Below are 10,831 nucleotides of genomic sequence, written 5' to 3' on the forward strand. Positions count from 1 at the left end.
AAACTTAGTATTAGACAAGTTAAATAACTTCCCCAAATACTACCACTAGAAAGTTATGGATCCCAAATTCAACTCAAGTGCAAAGCCTACATGATTGACCACCATGGCTTAACTTCTATAAACCTTAGTTTATTCCACTATAAAATAAAGATAAAACCTACTGCACAGATTATTTGTGAAGAGTACATTATACAGAGAGCATTCCATCAGCATTTAACACACAGTAAATACTTCACAGCCATTCATAAGTTTCATCTCCTCCATATATATATATATATGATGGTAGTTGAGGTTGAGAGACATGGTATTTGCTAAGGTCAAAGAAACCTGAATACTTTGGTTAGATGTCAAATAATAAAATGTTCATATTTGGCCAAAAACAATTATCATCATTATAGTTTACATTTCTTTGATATAATAATATATGTAAAAGGTATTGTTATAAAATTTTAGATAATGATTATAAATTTATTATTAAAATTTTTGCAGGCAAAATTTAAAACTTTGACATTTATTATCAAAACAATTATTGATCAGGAGCACCTGGGTGGCTCAGTTAGTTAAGTGTCCGACTCTTGATTTCAGCTCAGGTCATGATCTCACAGTTCGTGGGTTGGAGCCCCACATCGGGATCTGTGCTAACAGCATGGGGCCTGCTTGGGATTCTCTTTCTCCCCCTCTCTCTGCCCCTCGCCTGCTTATTCTCTCTCTCTCTCCCTCTCTCCCTCTCCCTCTCAAAATAAATAAAACTTAAAAATAAAACCAAAAAAACAAAAACAATTATTGATCAATCTTATCAGCTTCCTGATGGCTCCAGACGTTGCTATGCTGTATATTTTTGATAACTTGAGAAAGAAGTTTAGTTTACAAGATGTTCATTTTTCCTCTAAAGCTTTCCTCTTTCCTTCATGCTCTTCATACTTTACGTCTGATTTTAGAATCGTTAGTCAATACTGTGTAGGCTGTGCAGCACACAACAAATCAACTCTGTAATGTCTGCTCTTCAGCCAATCCTCCCAAAAACAATTCTAATTTTATTTTCATTATATTATATAAAGCAGATTCCATCTCCTGTTCATCTTTACTTCCAGCTTTAATCTAGTTCTCAAAGAACTCATCTTTAGGCCCAAACATTTATCAAAACGTTTTCCAAATTAAGATAATTCTCTCTCTGAGATGAATTTTTTGGTAACTGTTAAGGTAATATAATTTTTATATCTCTTTAAAAATAAAAATATCAGAGAACAACAATAGTGCTATTATCTCACAAGTAGCAGTCAAAAAATCCACCGATGGGGTGCCTGGGTGGCTCAGTCAGTTGAGCATCTGATTCTTGATTTCAGCTCAGGTCATGATCCCAGGATCATGGGATGGAGTCCTGTGTTGGGCTCAGCTCTGAGCGTGGAACATGCTTAAGATTCTTTCTCTCCCTCTGCCCCTCTCCCCAACTTGGCTCTCTCTCTCTAAAACTAAAATTAAAAATAAAAATAAATAAATAAATAAATAAATAAATAAATAAATAAATAAATCCATTCAGACTTACATTTGAGACCAACATTTAATTCATAATGTATTAAGTCCAATACAGCCAGATCTTCCTCAGACACTGAAGAATACCACTCTTTTGATTGAAGAGTCAAGAATAAAAATTAGATATTAAGATGATTATATATATGATACTAGTAACATAGAAAACACGGAAACAATTACTTTTCATCATGTGGCATACTGTCTTTCTATTAAAGCAGCATAAGACATTTGCTCTTTCAATATCATATTCATCTTTTAGTCAACTAAATTTCCTTTTGTTTATATATAAACTTCCGCCAAGCTAATGTTCCCCAATCCTGTATTTCATACACAGTTTTTTAACCCACTCTTCCAATTTGGGGCAATTCTCAGTTCTGATCCTTTCATTTTAAAATGTGTGAACTGTAATTAAGTATGAAAAACATGATTAAATCTACGTATACATAAAAAATTGTACAGTCAGTTCTTTTTCCTCTTTTACTATCTATGAGACACATCTAGCTGTTATGTGGAAGAGGGAACAGAAATTTCCATGTGATTCCATGGGATAGAAATAACACTATATGGCTATGAGCTACAGGAAGATAAATTTTAGCTCTATATAAGGAAAGCCTTTCTAGTATTTTTGAAACTATACAGTAATGTAATGAAATAGTAAATGTTCTGATTCAAACATTACCAGAAGTGTTTGGCCAGATGATCCTCCTAATAGAAGCAAAAATGATGATGGGGTGCCTGTACAGCTCAGTCAGTTGAGCATCTGACTCTTGATTTCAGCTCAGATCATAATCCCAGGGTCATGGGATGGAGCCCTGCATTAGACTTCATGCTGAACATAGGGCTTGCTTTAAGACTCACACCCATAGCCCCTCTCCTTCACTTGAGCTCTCTCTCTTTTTCTCGCTCTAAAAAATAAAAAAATAAAATTAAAAAATATTAAAAAAAATGATGATGATGATGATAATTAACCATACCATACTGAAGTCAAAACATACGCTATCGTTAAGAGATGCAAAAAAGAGCAGTTCTTGGATGGCTCAGTCAGTTGAGCATCTGACTCTCAATTTCGGCTCAGGTCGTGATCTTACAGTGGTGAGTTCAAGCTCCCACTGTGAGGCTCTGAGCTGGGTGCGCAACCTGCTTAAGATTCTCTCTCCCTTTCCCTCTGCCTGCCCCTCCCCCACTCATGTGTGCTCTCTCAAAAAAAGAAAAAAAAATTCAAAAAACGAAGACTTTATTTACTATAATATGACTCTTTCTGTGAGCTTTGGAGTTCAAACTCCTGATGATGGCATTGGAGAACAGTTTGTTCTGGTTTAGTAAAAATATTTTTTGGTATAAATTCTGTTGGCTTTTAACTTCTTTCAAACGGATTTATCATCTTTTTTCCCTTTCTCAAGGTGATATCTGAGTATATAGTTGAGCATAAGAATACACAGAGCACCAAAGCTAAAGAGCTTCTCCTTTTGTGCTGTGTTCCCAGTTCTCACTGGACTATGCTAAGATGTTCCCAATCCTGTCTGGTTACCAGGTGTCCACAGTAGCCATTTACTGATATGTGGGTGGCCCTTTCTGGCTTGGTGGCTACTATACTGAAGCTTGTGGATGAAAACTGTGATCTCTGTCATAGTTTCCTATCACTCTGCAGTTTCTCTGATCTTGCCTTAGACCTCTTCATATCCACCAGTTCTTTCAAAGTTTCTTGTCTACTCTGAAACATATGGAAATTTTAGATCCTCAGAAGGTCCCATTCAAGCTGAGGGCAACTCAAAGAGCAATCTTGAGATCATCTAATTAGTACCTCCTTCCACTGATGCTACTTAACTGATGCTTCTACCACATGAGATGCTACACTGTACCAGATATATAGCCTCTCTATATATTGCAATCTAGGACACACATGAGAAAATTAAGCATTTGTCTGAAAAAATTTGGATTCATACAAATATATCTGGTATTTTTACCTGCCTCTTCCCATTTCCAGGGTTTCTCTCCCAAAGAAAAAGGTGGCTAAGACCTTGCCTCTTACTCCTTGATCTTCTTAGGACTTTTTCTCTGCTTCTTTTTATCAGTCATCTATTTCCACAGTAATGCCGTGTAATAAGTCATCCCCAAAATTAAGCAACTTAAAACAACCATAACATATATTTATTCATACATCTGAAGGCTAGCAGGTGGGGATTGGTGAACCGAGACAGGCTTGGTTGGCTTAGGTCCGAGCTGAAGTGTAGATCCAAACAAGCTTCTCCTGTCTCTCATCCTCATGGGTCCAGTGGACTAGCTAGGCCACATTCTTCTCATGACCATGAGAAGTACAAGAGGTCAAGCGCACATGGCAAGCTTGTTTTTATGTCACATCTGTTAGCTTCCCAATAGCCAAGTACTTTCCACCTACTATAAGGCCAAACCAAGTAATATCGTCAAATCCAATATGCATGAGATAGTGATGTATACTCCGTCCATTGAGATGAGGAGGAGGCAGGTGAATATTATGCAAACAATAATCTAATAAACCACCCTCCTCTTTCCAATACCACAAAAGTTCTCTATTTCCTCTTTCTGCTTGACAAGAAGAGACAGGTGACATTGACACTCCCATTTACCTTTCCAAAGAAAAAAACATTGGGTACTATTTCAAATATATCGTACCCAAAGCAATTACTAATATAATTTAGTTCAGGCCTGTAGTAAGCCCTTTACTAGTTCAAATCATTTAATTCTTAACACAACCTAGTGTAACAATTTATTAGTCCCTATTTTACACCTAAAGTTCAGAAACTTGACCAAGGTCCTGCAGCCAAATGAAAGAGGCAAAACTCAAACCCAATTCTAAATGTCTCAATAATGTATCATCAGTAAGAATTCAAGTTCAGCAAGGAAAGCTGGCAAAATGCTTTGTAATCCCTGAAAATATACCATCATGAGAACACTAAGTTTATTAAACTTAATGGCTAAATTTTAACATTTCCTATAGACTTATTGTTTCAATGAGCATTCATCATATCTTCTTAGTGGTCATTGGCATGCCACTAATTTGTTTTGCTTAGTGACCTCATATTTGCTTCAAAATTCATGGTTCATGAGTCAGAAACTAGGACATTTCATTATTTAGCATCAGCTAGTCTCCAGATATAAGGCATTGCTATCTGTCATGGTAACTTTATGTCTTAATTTGAAAAAATCAATAAGAGCAATAGGGGCAGAAGTCCTAGCAGTAACAGATCAGGAATGAAATGTACTTGTGCAAAACAAATAACAAAAGGGCCTTCTGAAAGATCCGCATACAAACCATAAAATACCAGGAGAAGTCCCCAAGTCTTCCACCATAAGTTATTACTATCATAAGGTGTGATATCAGTAATGACAACAGCAATGATTCAAGTTAATTGGATTCTGAGTTCCCTTATTGTTATCTTCACACCCAAATAGGTGCTCAGGTCTCTCTTTCTCTAACTGAAATCATCTATATAAATACCTTCCACTCTCTCCTTCCAATGTGAATAATATGTAAGAAATAAAACCAAATTTTTCTTTCTGTAAGCAGTTCACAAAATTGTTGAGTGAGTCTTGGGCCTTTTGCTCACTTTTTCTGTAAGACTGTTTTCAGTTCAAAATAGTACTTTTCATGTTATGTATCAGGCATTGATCTAGACTCTGGAATACAAAGGTGAACAACAGATAAAGGTCATCACTTTGTAGAATTCCTATTCTAGAAAAGAAATATAGATAATAAATAATAAACAAGTGAAAGATAGTTTTTTATATAGTGATACTTGCTATGAATTATTATGTGATGATGGTTGGGAAGGGGGTGGAAACTTTAGGTTGGGTATTAGGAAATATTTTCTATTACTGAATATCAATCAAGACAGCCAATGATGTTTTTCAGTAACAGACAACCTCCAAATCTCAGTCAGGTTCTCTGTTCCAGGTCAGAACAACCGTCCAAGGTAAATAATATTTGTATAATGATTCAACAACACAGGTTGGTAGGGGGCTCCACTTTTCTGCTACTGCACCATCTAAGGTTGCCCACTTATTCACCTGATATGGCAGGGAAAGAAAAAGTGAAAAGCAGCATAATCAATAGCTTTTCACTGTCATCCCCCTCACAGTCTGGTGGCCAGAACCAGTCACACAGCCATGCCCAACACCAACCATTCATTGGTACTCTGCCCTTGAGATATGTCCTTAAACTTGGTATATAAGGACCATCTTGCCCTGAGCACTCCCCTCTTTGTCTCCCCAACTTCTGTCCCTCTTAAAGCAGGGTAAAGTGCATCCATTTGACACACTTGCTTCCAATTCCTAGCTCTTCCTGACACAATTCACATCCCTCACTTTCTCAGGGAGAATTTGTATTTGTGTTTCATAACCCAGAATACTTGTCATCTCCTTCAGATAATCTTCTGTTACTCCCTAAACTTCAGTCAGTGTCCCCTTCTACACTCCTATTCTACCTACATTTAACTCTGTTATTTGTCACTGCATTACTTATTTCTCTGCAAGGGTCTCCATTATACTGCAAATTTATAGAGAGCATGACTATGTCCTCCTAACTAATGTAACTCAAAATAGGTTCTTAAAAACATAAGAGATAGTTGAATATTTGTTGAAAGGAAAAATGGGGAGAAAAAATTAAACTAGAAAAAAGATACTGGGTTTTTAAGTGTAGTTAACTAAGTAACTTTCACACACAAAAAAATGGAATCATGAGAACAAGCAGGTTTGATGCAAGAAGAAAACTAGAATTTTTTTGAGTGATATAATATGCCAAATACTAAGTATATTTATAAGTATATCATAGATTTTCAGTTAAGGTTTGGACATAATGAATTTGAGATACTATTAGAATAATCATGAGAAAAGATAGTTTAGACTGAAGTCCAGTTGTCATGGATGCAAACATACAGACTTGAGCATCATCTATACAGGTGATGAATGGTGCATAGTATGGATCTATGCATCTCAAACTTTGCATGGAAATACTTGATAGAAATGGATTCTGGTCAACAGCCAGAAAGTATTGGGTAATAGTGAAGAAAAAGCACATCTGACATCCTGAAGCAAGACATAGCTGGGAATTCTAAAGGGTATATTCTATGGCAAACAGGAGGTAATGAAAAAGTATGGGGGGGAAAAAAGAAAAAGTATGCGGCTCAGGTTAGTTCCATTATACTTTGTATTGGTGTTCAGCTTGATTTTGCTGTCCTGACTATGCCCCATATCATTTTTACTTTCCCCACAATTCCATTTTGCGTTAAAGATATCACCATTTCTGGAAACAGTTCAATGATATCTTTATGATGAAGAGGGAATGAATCATGAGGATTAAGAGAGAAAAGGGAGGAGTGAAAGTGAAGAGGGAAGCAGGAGGCAGAAGAGGAGATTTAGCATAGAATCTTAAGAGGCAAAATATTTTGAAGTAGGAGAAAAATAGCCAAAGGGCTAGGGAAGAAACAGTTATGCAGTATAATCAGGGAATGGAGTATAAATTATACATAAATCAGTTATGGAGTATAATCAGGGAATATTTCCACTGATTATTTCCAAATTCATTAAATGAAGGAGTTAGAGGAAGAGCAAGGGAAGAGGGAAAGCCAATAGGAATAAATGTAAATTAGTTATTACTTGCTTAATGATGAAACAAATAATTTTCAATTTACAATTAGCTACTGGGAATTCTCTGAAAAAAAAACTGTTTTATTTACCAATTGAAATGCTGCTTCCCTGGTTTGATTTTTCATATCACTCATTTTTGATGCAAGGACTAGTTGACTATTAGGAAAAATCTGGCAAATATATTTGCTGCATCTGCCTCACTGCAGAAGAACCACGTGTCACTGGAACAGTCAGTTCAGTATATAGTCTTTTAGTTTGTGATGACAGTCCCTTGAGATGAGTGCTTGAACCTCTCTATTTCATGCCATTAGTAGAACCATATGGGTTGTATTTACCTGCAGGCAGGAAATCTTTTGTCCATGTCAACTGAACTCCAGTCCTGTAAATACTGCTGTCATGTGGGGTTTCCCTTTCAGTCTCTTTGGTTTTGATTTCATTCACCCAGAATTTGCAATATATTGACTCATTCTGGGATAAAGTTTATTTTTTTCCTAAAATCTAAAACCTCTCGAGTTTGCATTTCTAGAAAGTATGTGACCAAATTGTCTTTTAAGTACATTCTGCAGAATAGTCAGGGTTTTTGTTTGTTTGGTTGGTTGTTTTTTGTTTCTTTGTCTTGTTTTGTTTAACTCAGGAATAAAGAGAGTCAAACAGTTTTATTTACAGTGAAATTTCTAAGATTTTTTAGTATACTAATCCCCCACCTGACATTAAATGTTTCCATAAGTTATTTGAACTTGGCACTCTTTTCATAAAATACATTTTGGGAAATATTAACCTAGCTTAAGGCATCTCAGTGCAGATTTAATTAGGAAACAGACTTAATTTCTGTCTTTGTAAGACAGACATTAAATTATAATTAATTTAGTAATTCTGAGTGGGCAAATTACTGTAGGAATAATACAGGGAATCTAACCTAGTCTGAGAGGTGAGGGAAGGTATTTCTGTGAAAGGATTTTTAAGCTAAGACTTGTAATACAGGTTTGAGTTTTTTAGATAAAGAACATTCCAGGTAGAAGAAACCGAAAATGCTGTGCCTCTGAGGCAGGAAAATCTATGGCCAATCTGAACAATTGATAACAATCCAGGAGAACTGAAGGGTAAATGACAGCCTTAATGAAATATACTTTCTAGCTGGTAAGGAAGACATGTTCTATACTTTGCCCTTTTAATTCTAAACCATGAGGAATCACTTTTTCCAGCAAATGATGAACTAATTGTTCAGGACTGACACACCACTAAGAATAACCTAAAGAGCAGGAATAAACATAAACATCATCTCTTTGAAAGCACTGGAGAGATATCAAAGCAAACCCTACAGGAACACAACTCCAATGGGGGAAAAGGGGAAGGAAGTTCAGAGAGGTGAGACAAATGTTGAGAACCTCTTAACCTGGAGGCATTAGCCAATTCGAAAGATTCAGCTGAAAGTTTGGAAGCTTAGCAAAGCACTCAGCAGTGTCACAAGGTTTGGGGAACAAAAACTATGTCCAAGCCCTCCAAAGAGAAGGGATACCATCAAAATACAGAAGGCCTTCATTTGGGAAAACTAAAAGTCTATACCCTATATCTGGAGTGAGTGTTAAGAAAGGCTAACTCTCAGCTTCAAATCAGCTCAATCTTTGTTTAGAGTGACCTACCCTACCCTAACTTCCTACCAGAAGCAAAAGTAAATTTTCTCAGAAGGAATAGATCACTAAAATTACCTCCACAAATTGTAATTCACAATGGAAGTAGCTAAAGAAGAAAATACAGACTGAAGAAGAAAAAGGAAAAAAATATGGAAAATATAGAAACTGCCCAAGGAACATTTGGGGCTTGGAAAAAATGTCTAACATACCTTGAAGTTTCAGCATGAAAGGAGTGAGGAATGGAACAAAAGCAATAATTCAATAGCTAATGGCCAAAAATCCTTTTTAAAATTTTTTTAATGTTTATTTATTATATTTGAGAGATAGTGCAAGTGGGGGAGGGGCAGAGAGAGAGGGAGACACAGAATCTGAAGCAGGCTCCAGGCTCTGAGCTGTCAGCACAGAGCCTGATGTGAGCTCTAACTCATGGACCACAAGATCATGACCTGAGCCAAAGCTGGATGCTTAACCTACTGAGCCACACAGGTGCCCCTAACCAATAATCTTCTAAAACTAATGAAAAATATTAAGCTACAGATATAAGATGTACTGTAATTCCTGAGCAGTATAAATGCAAAGAAAACCACATCTAGACATACTGTAGCAAAATGTAGAAAACAAAAGATGAAGTCAATCTTAAAAACTAGAGAGAACAGAACACATTACTTCCAAAGATTCAACAATAAGATTGAGAGCTGACTTCTAAACAAACAAACAATAGAAACTAAAAAATATCTACAAAGTGTTGGGGGGGGAGGAACCCCTGCCGACCTAGAATTCTATTTCCAGCTAAATATTTGCTCAAAAATGAAGATGAAATAAAAACGTGATCAAATAAATAAAAGCTGAGGGAATTACACTCTACTAGACCTATACTAAAAGACACACCAAATAGGGTTTTCAGGCAAAAAAATAAGTGGATGGAAGCATGGAAATGAGAAAAGGAATGAGAACTAATAGAAAGGATAAATGTGGAGGTAAATCTAAATAAAAACTTACAGAATTAAACAAAAGTTATGTCTTGAGATTATATATACAAACATGTATAAACATATATCACATATAAAGATAGGGCAAAAATAACACAAAAATCTAGGGGATGTTAAATAAAATGTTCCAAGTTTCTTGCATTGTCCAGGAAGTGATAAAACAATAATACTACAGTTTACAAATCAAGAATGCATGTTGTAAAATGTGTGTCAATTCTAAAGAAAAATAAAAGAGTACATAGTTAAGAATTGACAGGAAAATAAATGAATTAAAATTCTTAATTGAACTTTTGCTTCAGATACATACAGAACTTTCCCTGCTACTTTAAAGAGCTAGAAAACTGGACAAATGATATGAAATAACGATTTTAAGGCATTAGAATAAAAAGCGGCACTACACTGTGATCCCTGAGAAAAGGAAAATAAATGAGTAGGAACTACTATCCCTGGATTTCCATATGGAGTCATTTTCAAGATTACAACATGGAAGGATTTAACCAAACAGAATATGGATGTCTGACTGAATTGAGGAACTAGAAATCAGAGTTTGAGGCAACTGAGGTTGCTGGCAGTAGTGGGACAAAGTACCATAGAAAAGTAAGATACGCAGAAAAAGAGATCCAGAAATCTGCATAGGATCTCTTGAATGGGCTGGTAAACAACAAGCTGTATATAGATAGGGTAAGAGTGGACAAGAACAGACAAAAACTATCAAGAACCAGCTGAGCCATTCCAAAGCTCATGCAGGGTTGGGAGACATTTGAGTTCCAACCAGTCACGGTTAAGGAGCTCTTCTGATTATCCAGAGCATTCAGTAAGATTCCAGAAGGGTCATGACTTAGCAACAGAACTAAACTGGCTCTAGAATAAAGACTAGTTTCAATCTACTTTCTTTTAAAAAGATGAAAAGAAATAAAGGGGAAGAAAAGAGATGAGAAATTTGAAAGAATGAAGATGATCCACAAGAAAAGACACAAATCTCATCAGAAAGCTGTGCCAACACCAACGCTCTCTGCTGAAGATGTACTCTGGGTCCTCTAGGACAAGGTAAGAGCAATA

Source organism: Acinonyx jubatus, chromosome B2 (genome assembly GCF_027475565.1).
Source record: "Acinonyx jubatus isolate Ajub_Pintada_27869175 chromosome B2, VMU_Ajub_asm_v1.0, whole genome shotgun sequence".
Lineage (NCBI taxonomy): Eukaryota > Metazoa > Chordata > Mammalia > Carnivora > Felidae > Acinonyx > Acinonyx jubatus.